A 19,556-nucleotide genomic window follows, 5' to 3' on the forward strand; every position below is an offset into this window, starting at 1 on the left:
CATTTACTTTCCGATTTCGCTAAAATTTGGGATATTAAGTTATGTTAGGCCTCTTGGCATTCTTGTTTTATTTGGCCCAGGTTGGTCCAGATTTGGATATATCTGCCATATAGAGCGATCTCTCAATTTAAGTTTTTTTGCCCATATTAGTCACATTTATTGTCCGATTTCACTGAAATTTGGTTTAGCGAGTTGCGTTAGACTCCTCTATATCCCTGTTCAATAGGTCCCAGATCGGATCAGATTAGGATATATTCAGCTGCCATATATACAGATTTTCCGATTTAAGGTTTAAAGCCCATAAAAAGGTGAATTAATTAACCGATTTTGCTGAGATTAGGCACAATGAGTTGTGTTAGGCCCCTCGATATTCGTACCAACAATGGTTAAGATCGGTCTTTATTTCGATGCAACTGCCATATAGACCGATCTCTCAATTTAAGGTCTTTGGCCCACAATAGGGGTATTTATTGTCCGATTTCGCTGAAGTTTGGGACAGCAAGTTGCATTAGGTCACTTAGCATCCCTCTTCAATACGGCTCAGATCGGTCGAGATTTGAATGTAGCTGTCATATATGCCGATCTCCCGATTTAAGGTTTTACACCCATAAAAGATGAATTTATTAACCGATTTCGCTGATATTTAGCATAATGAGTTCTGTTAGACCCTTCGACATTCGTACCGAGCATGGTCAAGAGCTGGCTATATTTCGACATAGCTGCCATATATACCGATCTCCCGAATTAAGTTCTTGGGAAAATAAAAGCACGTTTTAATTTGACATAGTGGACAGTTAGGGTCTTCGACATTCGTGGTCAACATTGCCCAGATCGGTCTATATTTAGGTATAGCTTCCATATAGATTTGAGGTCTTGGACCGACATTATTGTCCGATTTTAGTGATATTTTGCACAGTGAGCCCTTTTAAGCTCTTCGACATACGTCCCTATACAGTTCAGATCGGTCTATATTTACAATAGATATAGCTGCCATATGCGTATACCGAACTCCCGATTTAAGTTCTTAGGCCCATAAAAGGTGAATTGTTTAATCGATGAATTTGGTACAATGAGTTGTGTTAGGCTCTTACATAGCCTTCCTAAATATGGTGGAGCTGGGACTATATTTAGATATAGCTGCTAGGGGTTCATAAATCATTAATTTTTAACCGTATTATGACAAAAGGTTGTTAATTTATATATCCGAGGTGGTGGGTATTTAAAGTTCTGCCCGTCGAACTTCTCGTTTTTTATATCCACCACCGTAGGATAGGGGGTATATTCATATAGTCATTCCGTTTGCAACACATCGAAATATAAATTTCCGACCCTACAAAGTATATATATTTCGGATCTTTTTGATCCATGCTGGTTAAATTCTTGAACGGACTGGATCGGACCATATTTGAATATAGCTGCCATATAGACCGATATCCCGATAAAGGGTCTAATGCCCATAAAAGCTTTATTTTTTAACCTATTTCGCTGAGTGAAATTTCGCAGTGAGTTGTTTAAGGGCTCCCAACAATGGACCCAAATATGAATCTGATCGGACTATATTTAGATTTGGCTGTCATATAGACCGATATGCCGATAAGGGATCTGAAATCCATAAAGGCTTTATTTATCACCCGATTTCGCTGAAATTTGAAACAGTGAGTTGTTTTGAGCCTCCCGATATCCGACCTTTATATGGTTCAGATCGGTTTACATACTGTAATATATGGATTTGGCAGCTGAGCCCTTAATGTAGACCACCGATTCAATTTACCGTTCGATACTATTTTGGCTCAACTGGTTGTTGTATTAACAACGTGGTTCTGTTATACATAGAACGAAATATATTTTGGAAGGATTTAAGGAAAAAGATTAATGATTTGCACCTTGAATTTTCGGAAACTCTAAGTATATTTAGTAAATATCTTAATTATACCTTAAACTTTATGAGTTAAAATTTCCCTGGAATGTACCACCACTTATTAGATTTTTTATCCAAGCATTGGTCTAGGAACTCTCAGTGCAGTTATATGGAAGTAATTCACAAATAACTCCAATGTTATTTTCAAAAATCCATAGGACGCACCTAACCAATAAATTTTTTAAAAAATCCATAGGGAGGCCACCGTAGCGCAGAAGCTAGCATGTATGCCTATGACTCTGAACACATGGGTTTGAAACGTGGCGAGACAATATTTCGCGGTGGTCAACCCCACTGCCCCTTGTCAAAAATGTCGCCAGAAATAGGAGGGGTTGACCTAGAAGCCATGTAAAACTTCTCCCTTTAAACGTAACGCACTGCATCGCGCCGTTCGGACTCGGCTATAAAAACGAGATCCCTTATCATTGAGCTTAAACTTGAATCGGACGGCTGTCATTGATATGTGAGAAGTTTGCACCCAGCTCCTTAATGGAATGTTCATGAACACATTTGCGTTTTCATAGGACGCATAGTGGAGCAGAACATTTTTTTTTTTCTCATCCCACTCTGGGACGGTGGATCGCCAAGGCTTTCCAAGCCAATCTACCGTAGATGTCTGTCCCTCCATCCATATATCCGTCCATTTGAACGTCCGTCTGTCTGTCTATCCCTTTGTTAAAAACACGTAAACTTTCGAAGGAGTGAAGCTGGGCTAAATCGTTTCATTTTCAGATATCTCTTACCATTAGCGAAGCCAGCCCAGCTTTCTGAGGGGGGTGGGGGCTAAAACTATTTGAATAGCAACAAAATTTGCAAATTTTGCCAAAAACAATGTTACTTTTAAAATGTCGGGGGGACTTAAACCGATCTACCAATTTAACTTCTTCATCCCCTAGGAGACGAAATTCGAATCTTATTTGTCTGCAATTTTGCACGATGTTAAATAATAATTTCTGATATCCTATCAATATGGTTCAAGCCTACCCTTAAAATGAAAAATTTAAGGCCGATCGATATTTGTATATTTTTTGTCCTTTTTAACTAAGGTCCTTTTCTTCTGGTCTTTTTCTCAAAATCAATTTCTTAAACTTTACCAATTTTTTAGACGTCATTAAAAGATTTTTTTCTTAGGAAGGTGAGGATACTAACCAGCCACATATCACTATGGTCGCACAGCTAAGCCAGTAATCGGCTTATTGTGTCTTTTCTAATAAGACTGAAATTTTAGAGACTTAATATCAAGTGTCAATAATTTTCCCCCAAAGAACATGTTTCATTGTTGTTGTTGTAGCCACATTTACATGTGGAGGTAGTTATCCTTGCCAAGTTCCCAAAGTGAGCAAGCCCGCTCCGGTTAATAGGACCAATCGCTGCGGGAATATGGTGGCTTTTATCCGCAACCTGTGGCCAGCTAAGTTTTTATACCCTCCACCATAGGATGGGGTATACTGATTTCGTCATTTTGTTTGTAACTACTCGAAATATTCGTCTGAGACCCCATACAGTACATATATTCTTGATCGTCGTGACATTTTATGTCGATCTAGCCATGTTCGTCCGTCTGTCTGTCAAAAGCACGCTAACTTTTGAAGGAGTAAAGCTAGCCGCTTGAAATTTTGCACAAAAACTTCTTATTAGTGTAGGTCGATTGGGATTGTAAATGGGCTGTATCGGTCCAGGTTTTGATATAGCTGCCATATAAACCGATCTGGGATCTTGACTTCTTGAACCGCGCAATTCTTATCCGATTTGGCTGCAGTTTTGCACAACGTGCTTTGTTATTATATCCAACAACGGTGCCAAGTATGGTTCAAATCGGTTCATAACCTGATATAGCTGCCATATAAACCGATCTTGGGTCTTTAATTCTTAAGCCTCTAGAGGGCGCAATTCTAATCCGATTGGAATTAGATTTTGCACAACATGTTTTGTTACGATATAAAACAACTGTGCCAAGTATGGCTCAAATCGGTCCATAACCTGATATAGCTGTCACATAAACCGATCTTGGGTCTAGACTTCCTGAGCCACTAGACGACGCAATTCTAATCCGATTTGAATGAAATGCGTGTTTATTATGGTCTGCGTGTTTATTATGGTCTGCGTGTTTATTATGGTGTTTATTATGGTCTGAATCGGTCTATTGCCTGAAACAGCTACCATATAAATCGATCCCTCCATTTTGCTTCTTGAGCCCCTAAAGGGGGCAATTCTTATTCGAATTGGCTGACATTTTACACAGGTCTCCAACATATAATTTAATTGTGGTCCAAACCGGACCAAATCTTGATATAGCTCTAATAGCAGAACAAATCTTTTCTTTTATACTTTTTTTGCCTAAGAAGAGATGCCAAGAAAAGAATTTGACAAATGTGATCCATGGTGGAGGGTATATAAGATTCGGCCCAGCCGAACTTGTTGTTGTTGTAGCAGTGTGTTAAACACTGAGGAGGCAGCCCTTGCCGATGAAGAAATCCATCAGGTCAATCCGGTACGTACAACCGGCCGCCGAACTTAGCACGCTTTTACTTGTTCGTAATACCGATGAGCAACTCAAAAATTACAGCCCGTGTGATGCTCATAGTTATCCCGTGTCGGGTAATAACGTTGTTGGATAATTAGACATATCCCAATCACGAATCCCAAAATGATAAATTAGTACGCTTTAAATAAATATCTAGTCTTTGACACAAAATTGTGCTATATATGATACAATAGACGCCTTTTTATTCACCTTAAAGCCTGCAAAATTAAACATGTCTAAATGGCAACATTCTATAAACAAGTATATTTTATAATTAATCCTCTTCTTTAGAAGCCTTTAAATATTCTAGCACAGACATTACTTAGCAAGGGCTTAATTTTCATTTATCCATTAAATCACCACCACCATTTTAAAAGCTTTTGCTTATGCTCTATCATAAATTTAGTTCCCATTTAATCTTATTTTAATAGCGCTCATTATTCTAAATGAATGCGTTAAACAAAAGATGGCTAAGGACTTAGGGCTAAGAGAAAATTCCATTTTGAATGGCTTGAGTCATAATGAAGACCCTGAAAAATCGGAAAAAAAAATTATGAAAGATTAACCTTTTCAACGAGCTGGAAAATGTTGCAAATACCCCCTTTTCCAAGTCTCAACCCATTGCCATCGCTAGTTTAGAAGAGTTTATTTGTGTGTGTGTGTGTGTGGGTCACAACATAATATGGCTCAATTTAGTACATGTCATGTCCATGGTGTTGTGTTGTTAAGCTCTCCTTCTCACTGGTACTTGGGTGAATCACAAGTGATGGGTATGGGAATGGAAATGCCAACATGGACCGGTTACATGTGACATTTAGGGATTCACTTGTTTGCAGCAGAGGTGTGGTGGGTGGTAGCATTTTGTAGCCAACACCTTCAAAGGTATTTTACCACAGAAGATCAAGTGTAACGTGACTTTTGTTGTTTTTTCATTTAGAGTAGAACGTGTACTCGCATCTCAATCCGGTCATCAATCAAACTGAAAATGGTAAATGTCACTGCAGCTATTTTGAGCTTTGACCAAACAAAAATCTCTACTGATTTAATACTAGGATAGGATGGAAAAGTGATTTTTTCGTTTCGTTTCTGTTGCGAGGGCTATGGATGGTAATTTCGAGCGCATATGATGTTACAGAATGAAGTTAAAATCGTTGAAATAAAAAAATCATTCTGAATTTGAATTTTAGTGTTATTGTCTTTTTATATCCTCCACTATAGGATGAGGATACACCTACTCCTTCCATTTAAGCTCAATGATGCCGAGTCCGAACGGCGTGCCGCATAGCTACACCACTTGGTAGAGGAGATTCAACATGGTGGGTTACCTCACAGTGTAGCTAGCGTTAGAAAGGAGATTACTACTGCTGAACATTTTTCTAATGCTCACGTCGGGAATTAAACCAGGCGGTGGGCGTCATAGGTGGACATGGTAACCTTTGCGCTAAGGTGGCCTCCGACATTTCGTTAGTAGCTAATCGAAAATTTGATCGATTCTTAAGTCGATTAAATCATGTCCGTCCTTCTATTCGTCTGCCCGTCCATCTGTCTGTACGTCTGTTTGTTCGTTTGTGTGTCGGTCTATATGTCCAACTGTGTGTCAGTCTGTATGTCTATCTGTCTGCTTTTGTATCCATTTGTCTGCGCGTCTGTTTGTCCGTCTGCCTGTTCCTCTGGTCATCTGTCTGTGTGGCTGTTTGCCCGCCTGTCTATCTGTCTGTCCGTTTGTCTGTCGAAAGCACTCTAACTTTCAAAGGAGAAAAGCTAGGCGCTTTAAATATTGCACACATACTTCGGTTCGGTTGGGATAGTAAATATGTCAAACCGGTCCATGTTTTGATGTAGCTGCCATATAAATTGATCTCCTGATTTAATATCTTGAACATCTAGAGGGCGCAATTCTTTTCCACTTTGGCTGAGGTTTCTTTATGACTACCAACATCGATGCAAAGTATGGTGGTCGGTTGGGATAGTAAATGGGTCAAATCGGTCCATGTTTTGATGTAGCTGCCATATAAATTGATCTCCTGATTTAATTTATTGAACATCTAGAGGGCGCAATTCTTTTCCGCTTTGGCTGGGGTTTCTTTATGACTTCCAACATCGATGCAAGGTATGTCCCAACTCAAGCCATAACCTGATACAGTTCCATATAAATCGTTCCACTGTGGGATAGAATCGAAAAAGCTAACTAAATTTTCGGTTGTTGACGCATACTGCAGCAAAGGCATTGTAAATTGTCACCAATCTCAACCATGCATAAAAATGAAAATCGAACCACAAATGCGTTCGTAAATCGCAAAATACGAAGCCGGCCTCGGCCAAAATTTCTAAAATCAAAAATAAAAAGTTGAACCTTTCCGAGGCCACCGTAGCGCAGACGTTAGCATGTTCAGCTATGACGCTGAACGCCTACGTTCGAATCATGGCAGGAACATCAGAAAATTTTTCAATCAATCAAAATTTTCAATTTTTCAAAATTTTCTTTCCAAATAAGTGTCTCTCTTTGGCACGCCCTACGGACTCGGCTATTAAAAGGAGATCCTATTTATTGATGTTTAAATTTTAATCGGACAGCACTCATTGATATGTGAGAAGTTTGCCCCTATTCCTTTATGGAATGTTGATGGTCAAATTTGCAATATTTCCAAAACCTGTAGAGATTTTGTTGACCTGTATGGCAGTTTGAGCACTATCCACACAAAAAAGAATTTTGGAAATCAGACCACAAATGAAGATTTGAGTGAACGAACAATTTTTCAAAATACCGAGGTTTCCAATTTTCGGGCCCTGCCAAAAGGGCTTCGAAATTGATCTTGATATCCCTTTTACCCCAACCATTTCAAACTTCAAAGAGTTATCTCTATCCGTTGTCCTCTTCGGGAAAGGAAATCAGCCCAAGAAAAACCCTGGATGACCGGGGAGATTCGCAATATTGGGAAAGAGGACCGCAGACTTTTTAACAGAGCACGTCGTAAAAAAGCGGAAGTTTATTGGGATGTGTATTAGACACGTCTCAAGGACTACAATAAGATTACTAGAGCGGTAAAACGTGCCTCCAGGAAGTTTTTCTGCGAACAGTTCGATAGCGTTAATGACGCCGCCAAGATAAAAATGTTTCTCTCAAAAACCCATGTCCTAACTGAAACTTTAGTAGACGATATGGGAGTGAGAGCAGAGACAACGGAGGACATGTTGAGGCTTTTAATGAAAACCCATTTTCCACAGGATACGAAGGGACTTACGGAGACACCGAAATCTTGGAATAATGACGTTAATCGAAGGTTTATAATAACGGAATTTATGGTGAAGGAATCCTTGAGGAGCTTCAAACCATTTAAGTCACCCGGACCTGATGGAATATTTCCGGCGTTACTGCAGAAAGAGGCAGACCATCTGGCGCCTCGTTTAGGACTTTCATATACTCCGAAAGCCTGGCAGGAGGCAAGGGTGGTGTTTATACCCAAGCCCGGCAAGGTAAGTTATGCGACACCAAAGGCCTTCAGACCCATAAGCCTTTCGTCCTTTCTACTCAAAACCATGGAACGTATTTTGGACACCATGATAAAGAGTATGACATCCAGCGAACTGCTCAAATACAAAAAGCTTTTAACAATGTGCGGACCGACACACTGTTCCAATCCTTAGACCAGTACCGGGTGGACCCGGTCCTTAGAGACTGAATAAACCATATGCTAAGGAACAGGTGGGTAAATTGTGTGTCCCATGGCATAAATATAAGGGAAAAAGTGGCACAGAGCACGCCACAGCGGGGCATTTTATCGCCACTCCCATGGGTGATCACCATAAATGACCTACTACGTGATCTGCTACGCAGACGATGTTATAATATTTCTAAGGGATAAGGATCCGAACGAGATATGCAGAAGGGCCGAAAGGGTCCTGCATATGGCTTATGACTGGACTAAACCCAGAGCTCTCAATGTTAACCCAGAGAAGACTGAAATATGCCTGTTTACGAGAAAGTCGAAGGTGGGCCAATTTAACGCAGAACGTTTCCTCAATAAGACGATGTAGACGGGCCATAGGCTCGAAATGGGGCCTGAATCCTAGAATAGTCCACTGACTCTACAGGGGCGTGATTAGACCAATACGCCTCAGTAGTTTGGTGGACTGCTATGGAGAAAAAGTGCAACATGAGGACCATGCAACCATCGCGGTATAATCGAGGCGACGATAGGAAGCCTGGAAGGAAGGGAAGAGGTTTCCGATCGCATACCTGAGAATAACCTTGAAGTCGAGCGCGACGCCCTGCTGCCATCGGCACAGTCTTGGATTGACGGAACCCCTGTAAGATCATGTTACACGGATGGATCAAAGCTAGAGGAAAGAGTGGGCCTTGAGGTTTACATTGAGAAGCCAGAGACTGAGATCTGTTTTAGACTGCCTGACCATAATACGGTACTGCAGGCGGAGATCCGGGCGATCACGGAATGCGTGAAGTGGTGTGGTGCTAACGCGAGGACGTCGATTGTGAACATCTTTACCGATAGTTAAATTGCCATAAGGGCGATAACAACCAGGACGGTAAGGTCATGAGCCGTCTTGCAGTGTAAAAAGGACATTAACGCCTGTGGATGTTAAAATCCGAATCGTTTGGGTGCCGGGCCCTAATGGAGTAAGGGGAAATGAAAGGGCAGATGATTTGGCGGTGAAGGCCAGAGAACTGCCGTCAATAAACTTGGTTAACCCCAAAGCCTTTCGGGTCGACGCAGTCTGAATTAAGGGAGTGGGCGACGAATGTGCATGCAACGTTGTGGAATTGCGAAACGGTCGGTAAGACTGCAAAAATCCTATGGGGGGATCCTGATCGTGAGAAGACGAGGCTATTACTGAAAGGAAGCAAGAAGGAGGTCAGTATAGCTATTGGTATCATAACGGACTCATAGGACTACGAGCTCATTTATGTAAAATCGGTGTGGCAAGTGATAGCATATGTAGGGCGTCCAGGGAATATGATGAGACGTTGAAGCATTTCCTTTGTCATTGCCCGGCTTTCGCGTCCAACAGGTACAGGTACTTGGGTGGAGACACAATATTCGCCACTTAAGGGAGTGGTATTGAAGACAATTTAGGATTTTGATAAGTAGCACGGAATTCCTAACTTAAAATTTTCTTTTTAGAGGTTACTTTATAGTTTTTAGATCGCACAACAAGCCGATTACTGGCTTAGGTGAATGTCCATGGTGGCATGGGGCGGATTAATATCTGCACCCTCTTTTCAACCAAACCCAACCTAACCTATCTCTATCCGTTCTGATATGGAATATTTTTATACTCGTTTTTTTTCGATTCTTTCCCACTGTGCGTTCTCCCGATTTGGTTTCTCAAGCCTCTAGATGACAAAGTCATTTAAAGAACGTGTCAAATGCGATACAGGGTGGAGGGAATATAAAGTTCAGCCCGAACGGACTTAACGCTTTTTTACTTAATTTAGCTAAACTTTTCTATAGTGTCCTTGAAATATTCCTCTAAAATGTTACACTTTCAAATTCTCCTCAAGTGAAAAGTAGCCTTTTCAATTACATGTCAGCAGACTTTGCCTGCAAATAATGACAATGACCTGCTTGTTTGTATAGATAGATGGATGTCCCTAATTTCTATTCAATATTGATTTTCAAAGGCGTATTTGTCTAAAAAAAAAAAGAGAAAAAACGAACACACTCACCTATGGGCATTTAAACAATGACGTCGCTTATTGTCGCCGTCGTCTATTTTCCCCCCTTTATCTGCTGTTCGCCGCTAATTCTGTTTACATTCGCTATTGTGGGTTAATCTTTATCGTCGCAATTTTTATATTTGTCCTTTTGTTCGCTCACATTTTAGGTTCGAAATAATTTAGCAAAACGAACAACGAACCAACACAACAAAAAATAGAACAAAACCCTTATACACACAAACAAACGCACTCACTCACACTGTCATTAGCGAAATGTGAGTGACATGCCAGTGAACAAATTGGCGCGATTTAGTTGTTGTTGTTTTTACCTTCATTCACAAACGCTGAGGCGGAAAATCACAACTAAACGGCTATGCTGCCTAATGCACGCACACACGCAAGAAAATTGAGCGATGGCAACGAGAGAGTGAAAAAGTAAGAGAAATGAGTAGAGCAGCAGAATCATTCTACCCACTTCCTGGGTATTAGAAGCTAAACATACAGGAGTGACACACCGATTGTAAAACCCACACCAAGTGCCTGTCTGTCTGTCTGTCTGCTTGCCAGCCCATTGACCAAATTCGCAAGCCTATCAATGGGGTTGGGGGGGAGAGGCGTCAATGGTTTTATTAGAATGTGTTTTCACCATTTCAGATATTGTTTTGGTGTTTTCTTTAACTTTGTTTGTTGTTGTATCATTCATTCACTTGTCTTACGCCTTGGCGTTTTGTTTGTAATTTTTTAATTTGTTTATATTTTTAGCATAGTCGGCGTAGCTATGTTTACGTTACGGCATTTAATTACCTACATTTCGTTGTTTGTATTTCATTTGCCCACTGCCGTTGATTTCATTTCCAAACGATGTCTGCCTGTCTGTTGGTGGCTGTCATGAGTCTATGGATTATTTCACTTTTAGTTTTTTTTTTTGTTTTTCTTAATTGACGTTTTACTTTTCTTGCAGAGAGTATATAAAATTTCAGTTTTAATTGAGGTTTATTGCAAGTCTCTTCATTTGTTGTAATTCTTATGCACTTTTTTATTGTTTTTGCTTTTGTTTACTTCACATGGCTTTGGCAATAACAACACATTGTTGTTGTTTTCATAGTTCTCATTTTAGCTGTGAGCCCCTTAAAAGGCATTTCGGTTGCCAAATGATTTTATTTTCACTGGTCCTTAGCCACAGACGTCATGGTGTTGGTCTTTCGCCCTCAGCACTCTTCAGAAGGGGTGAACCTAAAATAAGAAGAAAATGAAAAATTTAAGTTAAATACATGAAAGGTCTTGTTTAAGTGTTGATGTAAATATACTTTTTGTTTTGTTTTTGTGTTTTTTGTGTTGGTTTCTTAATGACTTTTGTCCCACTTTTTTCGGCAGCAATTTAGGTTAAAAATTTGCGCAACACTTAAGGGGTCTCATTATTAGTGTAAGCGTTTTTGTTTTGTTCTCTATAATTGGTGTGTGGGAATGGTTTTTGAAAGGTGGGAATTTGCCGTAAAAGGTGTTGCTTCAGAATATCAGAAAGAACTTAGAGTAGATATGGTTACTATTTCTGCCTGTATTGTCTGTTTTCAACCCCTGTAACAATTAAGACGAATTAATCACCATATACTGTCAACTATACAGATTTTCCTAATATAGATTATGCTGATAGATTTATATAGATTTTCCTAATTTAACGTTTTAAGGCTCTTACTTTTTGACTTAATTTCCAAATTTACAGTTCCGAACTTTCCCTGTTTGTCCGGGGCCACGGAAAGTTCCGAGCATTGTAGAACATCAATTTTTTTGGCAGCTATATCCAAATATAGACCGATCTGAACCAAATAGAACACGGATGTCGAAAAGCCTAACATAAGTCACTGTGTCAAATTTCAGCGAAATCGGATAATAAAAACGCCTTTCATGGGGCTAAGACCTTAAATCGAGAGATCGGTCTATGTGACAGCTATATCCAAATCTAGACCGATCTGTGCCATATTGCAGAAGTATTTCGAGGGGTTAAACTTAACTCACTGTCCTAAATTTTGGCGACATCGGACAATAAATGCGCCTTTTATAGGCCCAAAACCCTAATTCGAGAGATCGGTCTATATGGCATCTATATCCAAATCTGAACCGATCAGGGCCAAATTGAAGAAAGATGTCGATGGGCCTAAGACAACTCACTGTCCCAAATTTCAGCAAAATCGGATAGAAAATGTGGCTTTTATGGGCCTAAGACCCTAAATCGTAGGATCGGTCTAGATGACAGCTATATCCAAATCTGCACCGATCTAGGCCGAATTGACGAAGGAAATCGAAGGGCCTAACACAACTCACTGTCCCAAATTTCAGCAAAATTGGATAATAAATGAGGCTTTTATGGGCCTACGACCCTAAATCGGAGGATTGGTCTATGTGACAGCTATTGTATATCCAAATCTGGACCGATGTAGGCCAAATTGACGAAGGATCTCGAAGGGCCTAATACAACTCACTTTCTCAAATTTCAGCAAAATCGGATAATAAATGTGGCTTTTATGGGCCTAAGATCTTAAATCGGCAAATCGGTCTATATGGGTGCTTTATCGAGATATAGCAAGATGTTATGACTTCCAATAACTGTGTTCAGAATGGTTCAAATCGGTCCATAACCTTATATAGATGTCATATAAACCTATCTGGGGTCTTGACTTCTTGAGCGTCTAGAGCGCGCAATTCCAATCCGATTTGGCTGAAATTTTGCACGACGTGTTTCATTATGACTTCCAACAACTGTGTTAAGAATGGTTCCAGTCGGTCCATAACCTGATATAGCTGTCATATAAACCGATCTGGGGTCTTGACTTCTTGAGCCTCTACAGGTAGCAATTCCTTTCCGATTTGGCTGAAATATTGCATGACATGTTTTTTTTTACTCCCAACAACTGTGTTAAGAATGTTTCAAATCGGTCCATAACCTGATATAGCTGCCATATAAACCGATCTGGGGTCTTGACTTCTTGAGCCTCTACAGGGAGTAATTCCTTTCCGATTTGGCTGAAATTTTGCTCAACGTGTTTCATTATGATTTCCAACAATTATGCTAGGAATAGTTCAAATCGGTCCATAACCTGATATAGCTGTCAAATAAACCGATCTGGGGTCTTGATTTCTTGAGCCACTAGAGGGCGCAATTATTATCCGATTTAGCTGAAATTTTGCATGAGGTGTTTTGTTATGACTTCAACAACTGTACCAAGAATATTTCAAATCGGTCCATAACCTGATATAGCTGCCATATAAACCGATATGGGATCTTGACTATTTGAGCCTCTAAAAGGCGCAAGTATTATCCGATTTGGCTGAACTTTTTTACAAAATGACTTCTACTGTGGTCTCCAATATTCAATATTCGTTTATCCTTTGTTTGCCTAAAAAGAGATACCGTGGAAAGAGCTTAACAAATGCGATCCATGGTGGAGGGTATATAAGATTCGGCGCAGCCGGACTTAGCATGCATTTACTTGTTCATTCTGTAATGCTTTGGAAATTTCAGGTAAATGTCCATATCAAAAATTACATCATAATCAGGTCACAGGTCCATGTCACTATGAACATACACCTAATCTGATCATAGGTACCTGAAGTCATAACTAAACGAAGAATGTAAAGGTCATACATATAATAGGATTTCCATCTTAACGTACATGATCAGTAGGTATACTTAGTTGATATTTTACTTCCTTTTACTTCCCATTGCTTGATCCCAATATCCTTCTACAGACTTAAGATGAACAAGAAGCTGCCTTACAAGTTATCAGGTATGCACTTGTTAAAAGTACTTCATTTACCGACCAAAAAAAGGTATATTTTACTGAACACTATGCAGTGCCAAACAAGCATAATCCAAAGCTGCATTAAAAGAACTCGAAAGCATACACGAAAATATTGACAGGCTCGAAAGTATGAAGAAGATTTTTATACCTACCATGGTGGTAGGTGATTTAGCACGGCCAAACTTATTGCGGTTTTACTTGTTCTTCAATTATTTCAAACCAAAAATAATATGTATGGCTTTCTAACATTTATTTCCACTTAGTTATTCTCAGATTGTACAATACCATTTTTCCTAATAGACAATCTATACAAAAAATATCTCCATTTTTCCCCAAAAAATAATATCAAAAATCTTTTTTTAATGCACTTACATATTTATTTCTCTTTTAATTATAAGCCACTCGAACTATTCCATTGCTCCAAATTTAATTTCAAAAATATCCATATGCAACATATTTCTATTTTTCCCAAAAAAAAATATATTCTAAAACTTTTTTATTACCTCAAACCATTTGCACTTTGTTGCGGTCTTTAGTTAAACAAATAGAAGTACTTTAATGAAATGATCAATACAAGCGATAAATTCAAATCAATTCAATGGATGATTCCACTCAATCTTAACAGAAACATTCAAAATCAACAAATTGTTAATTACGCATATACAAGTACACACATACATACACACATACATGCACACGTACAAAATGCAATAATAAAAGTTTCTTTGTATATACATGAGTTGGTTAATGCACGTTCGCTATTGATTCTTTGAAACGAATCCCACATGCCACATGAAAATCAACAAAGTCAGCAAACAGTATGACGTGGTGGTGCTGGTGATCTACTGAAAAGATTGATTGGACTATTTATTCAATGTATTGAATTAATCACAAAGAGATGTTACTGGGAACATTGACTTGAATTTGTTGGAAAAAAAGAGATTTAATTGCAAAAGAAGAAATTTCAAAATTTGGCTAAGTGTTACTAAGGAACTAAAGAGGAATTTTAAAATCAATGTTATACACTGAACCTCTACTGTAGTATTGAATGTTAAAATGCAAAAATGTTTTCCAACCCTGCATTAAACCTCAACTCCAGAGGTCTCCTAAGGTTAAGAAAAACTTAACATTATTTCTGTTGTTTCTTATTGAGCAAGTCAAAAGGCGTTAAATTCGGCCGAGCCGAACTTTGGATACCCACCACCTCGGGTATATATGTAAACCACCTTTCTTCAAATCCGGTGAAAAATGCATACCTTATGCCCCCAGGCAGCTATATCGAAAAATGTTCCGATTTGCACCAAATACTAATAAGTACAAGTCATTGTTCAATTGTCTGTAACACAATATTGGTCTTTTTAGTAACTATATCTAAAAATAAACCGATCTGAACCATATACGACACGGATATCAAAAAGCCTAACATAAGTCACTGTGTCAAATTTCAGTGAAATCGGATTATAAATGCGCCTTTTATGGGGCCAAGACTTTAAATCGAGATATCGATCTATATGACAGCTATATCTATATCTGGACCAACTAAAGCCAAGTTGCAGAAAAATGTCGAAGAGGCTGGAACTGGTCGCACGAAGTAAAAATGATCACGATTCTGCAGGAATGTTTTATTGGATGAGGAAATCGTACATGTCCGCCATATAGAAGTTCAGCTTGAAGATCTTCTTTAAAAGACGTTCTTAAACCAAGCATTACCGTAAAAAATACTTCAACCCAAGACGTATTACTGTGACACATTAATGCAGCTTAAAAAGATCTGTGCCATCTTTCTATCATCCCGTCGTTTGATTGGGGATGATAGGCTGTTGTTCTCTTTCGTTTGAATAATCCAAGTGCTTTTAATAATCCAAGTGCTTCGAATTGCGTCTCTTGATCTATTGTTATCACCCTTGGATAACCAAAACGTGAAATCCAGTTTGACCAAAATACTGTTGCCACGGTTTGTGCTGACATGTCTTTCAAAGGCACTCCTTCTGGCCAATACAAGTCACTGTCCCAAATTTCGGCTCAATCGGACAATAAATGCACCTTTTATGGGCTCAAAACTCTAAATCGAGCTATATGGCAGCTATATCCAAATCTAGACCGATCTGGGCCAAATTGAAGAAGGACTTCGAAGGGCCTAACACAACTCACTGTCCCAAATTTTGGCGACATCGGACAATAAATGCGCTCTTTTATGGGCCCAAAACCTTAAATCAAAAGATCGGTCCATATGGCAGCTATATCCAAATCTGGCCCGATCTGAGCCAAATTGAAGAAGGAGGGCCGAACACAACTCGCTGTCCCAAATTTCAGCAAAATCGGATAATAAATGTGGCTTTTATGGGCCTAAGACCCTAAATCGGAGGATCGGTCTATATGGCAGCTATATCCAAATCTGGCCCGATCTGAGCCAAATTGACGAAGGATCTCGAAGGGCCTAATACAACTCACTCTTTCAAATTTCATCAAAATCGGATAATAAATGTGGCTTTTATGGGCCTAAGACCCCAAATCGGAGGATCGGTCTATATGACAGCTATATCCAAATCTTGACCGATCTGGACCAAATTAAAGAATAATATCAAAGGGCCTTCCACAACTCTCTGTTCCAAATTTTAGCAAAATCGGATAAGAAATGTGGCTTTTATGGGCCTAAGACCCTAAATCGGCCGATCGGTCTATATGGGGGCTATATCAAGATATAGTCCGATAAAGCCCATCTTCGAACTTAACCTGCTTATGAAGAAAAAAAGAATCTGTGCAAAGTTTAAAATTAATATCTCTATTTTTAAAGACTGTAGCGTGATTTCAACAGACAGACTGCAGGCGGACGGACGTGGTTAGACCGTCTTAGATTTAGATCGGAAATGAATACTTCAATGTGTTGCAAACGAAATGACAAAATGAATATAACACCATCCTTCGTTAGTGGGTATAAAAATCGAGTTCGAGGACTGTTTATTTGGTGTATATATTTAATTCTTTATTCGATATTTCATCTTTCGCCGGAAGACATAATCGGGATTTAAATAAATAACTAAAACATGCAAATTGCCAATTTTGCCCATGAACATTCCACTAAGGAACAGATGCAAACTTCTCAACTATCAATGACTGCAGTCCGATTCAAGTTTAAGCTCAATGATAAGGGGCCGAACAGCGTGCCGCAGTGCGACACCTCTTCGGAGAGAAGTTTTACATGGCATATTACCTCACAAATGTTGCTAGCATTAGGAGGGAGGAAAGCCACCGCTGCAAATGTTCTCGGATGGTCAACGTCATAGGCGGACATGCTAACCTCTGCGCTACGGTGGCCTCCATGGACTACAACATGGTAAAAACGAAATAAACAAAGCGCAATTCGATCTAGGGTCATTGCCAGTTCGTTGGCTTAGATAAAGAAACACATTGAAGTGCCTTTGCACTTTTGCTGCAACAACTGAAGAATAAAATGGATTGACTCTGTCCTAATTGTGCATATCAGATTCTTAGTCAACTCTCAAAGACCTTTCATTCGATACGCATTTTGTGACGTTAGTCATGTATGCCCGTTTTGAATTGAATTTTTATATCAGCATTGGACTGTACCTTTAAATAGCTTTTATTTGATATTCATATTGACCCAATCGGTTAAATTGTCCTGCTGGGGGACAAAAATTAATTTTTGTGTCAGATTTGTATTCTACTATTAAATACCTTTTGTTTGATACGCATATTGCTCAAAGTGGTTAAAGTGTCCTGTTGGCTGGCGTTTTTGGGGGTGGGGGCCCCCGACACTTAGAGTAACATTTTAATGCTAAGTTCGTACTCTACTCTTAAATACCTTTCATTTGATACCAATATTGCCCAAAGCGGTGAAAGTTTTCTTTTGGGTCTTTTTGCGGGTGGGGCCCCCCCGGAAATTAAGAGGGTAACATTTTAATACCAAATTCCTACTCTACTCTTAAATACCTTTCATTTGATACCCATATTGTCCCAATCGGTGAACATGCCCGTTCGGGTGGGTATTGGGAGGGGGCGTTCCTCTAGGTTATTTGACCCCAAAATTGTTTATGAATTTCGTATTTTGGGGTACCATAAGATGGCATACAAAATTTCGCTTATATCGGTGCACGCATTTCCGAGATCTGGCTTTTTTGAAAATTTGGGTATGGGGGAGGGTCCGCCCCCCCTTCGGATATCAAAAAAGTACTACCCAAATCGTTTCTATATTATCTAACATATTGTGTGCGAGCAACATGAGACCTACTAAATCTGCCACCTTACCATATGTCGATAAAACCAACCAACCAATGTTGCGATGATTTTGTACACCAAAATCCATCCATTTATTCTTGAAATGTTGAAATACTTTAATCAACTTATGTAGCTGAGGCATCAATCAACATTGTTTTCATTTGAAGCCAAGCAGAAATTTTAAGCCTTATTGCCAATACAATTATAAGAGCAATTGGAATTAAGGCAAACCGAAGAGAACAATTTGAACATTTTCAAAATATTTCTTTTGTAATACAATAACAATAATAATAATCATGCCTTATAACTCATCTCAATGTTGTACAATATATTGTGGTATATCCCGCTCAGACAAATAGCCTCCTTCATGCATAAATGATGTCTGCTTTTATTTCTATTCGTATCTCTTTGGCATTTTAAATTCTTTGGAAATGAGCCTTACAAAGCTCATCACAATAAACATAGCATCTTTTTTCGATACTTCCTATTGTTCGACGGCGATAAGTTTAATGTGCAAAATTTTCCTTTTGATTGCTAAGGACGGGAGTGAATTCAGCATGTTCGAAGAACCCAATGGGATTTTGTGGTAACAGCAGCGGTGGCGAAGTGCTGGTTGGTGTTGGCAACAGCTTCGACACAATCCGCTGGAAATGAGAATTCAATGGAATGCACGAATGAAATAAATTGAGAATTACCGCTGTCTGATCTTTATGGGCTGTGAAAATACGGGCATTAGCGATGTAAACAACATTGCGTTCAGCACGTTTTGCACAACAGCCAGTCTGGTGGGGCAAAATATAGCTAACGAAGCAAAAAGAGTGCTATTGCAAACAAAGCAATAACAGACACTGAGGTGTCATTCGTAAGCTAACGGGTTTTGGTTTTGAAATTTTAATTTTTGTCTGATTGCGTTTTCTTTATTAAATGTTTAGATATTTAAAATGAAGTACAGGGTAGCTGACACGAAATATTCCCAAATGTCCAATTTCTTTTCATTTTTTATACCCTCCACCATTGGATGGGTGGTATACTAATTTCGTCACCACCCGTCCGTCCGTCCGTCTGTCTGTCGAAAGCACGCTAACTTCCGAAGGAATAAAGCTAGCCGCTTGAAATTTTGCACATAAGTTTCTAAAAATTTGATTAGATTCAGCCGGGCGAACTCAGTGCCTTTTTGCTTGTTTTCAGATCACTATTGTCCCGATCGCTCTATATGTCCATTTTGCGAATTTCTTGGAAAATTTCCATCAAAATTCGACTTTCATTGAAAATGTTCTTAAAGTTCATAAGTAAAAGCGGCTAAGTTCTTATATATCCTCCACCATGGATCAAATTTGTCGAGTTCTTTTCCCGGTATATCTGTTGTGCTGTTTCAGGCTATAGACGGATGCTGTTTCAGGCTAC

General features: G+C 39.2%; 1 protein-coding gene across 6 annotated transcripts in view; it reads right to left on the bottom strand.

Moving 5' to 3' along the window:
• Positions 1–19,556, bottom strand: part of LOC106091952 (uncharacterized) — a 214,696-nt gene that overhangs the window by 145,825 nt on the left and 49,315 nt on the right. For 5 of the 6 annotated variants that reach the window (XM_059369273.1, XM_059369275.1, XM_059369274.1 and 2 more), the window contains exon 2: positions 10,924–11,352. The gene's annotated coding sequence lies outside the window, so the exon portion shown is untranslated. The remainder of the gene's footprint in view (positions 1–10,923; positions 11,353–19,556) is intronic. The other variant, XM_059369271.1, reaches the window with a different exon arrangement.

The sequence above is a fragment of the Stomoxys calcitrans genome, chromosome 5 (assembly GCF_963082655.1).
Source record: "Stomoxys calcitrans chromosome 5, idStoCalc2.1, whole genome shotgun sequence".
NCBI classification, from domain to species: domain Eukaryota; kingdom Metazoa; phylum Arthropoda; class Insecta; order Diptera; family Muscidae; genus Stomoxys; species Stomoxys calcitrans.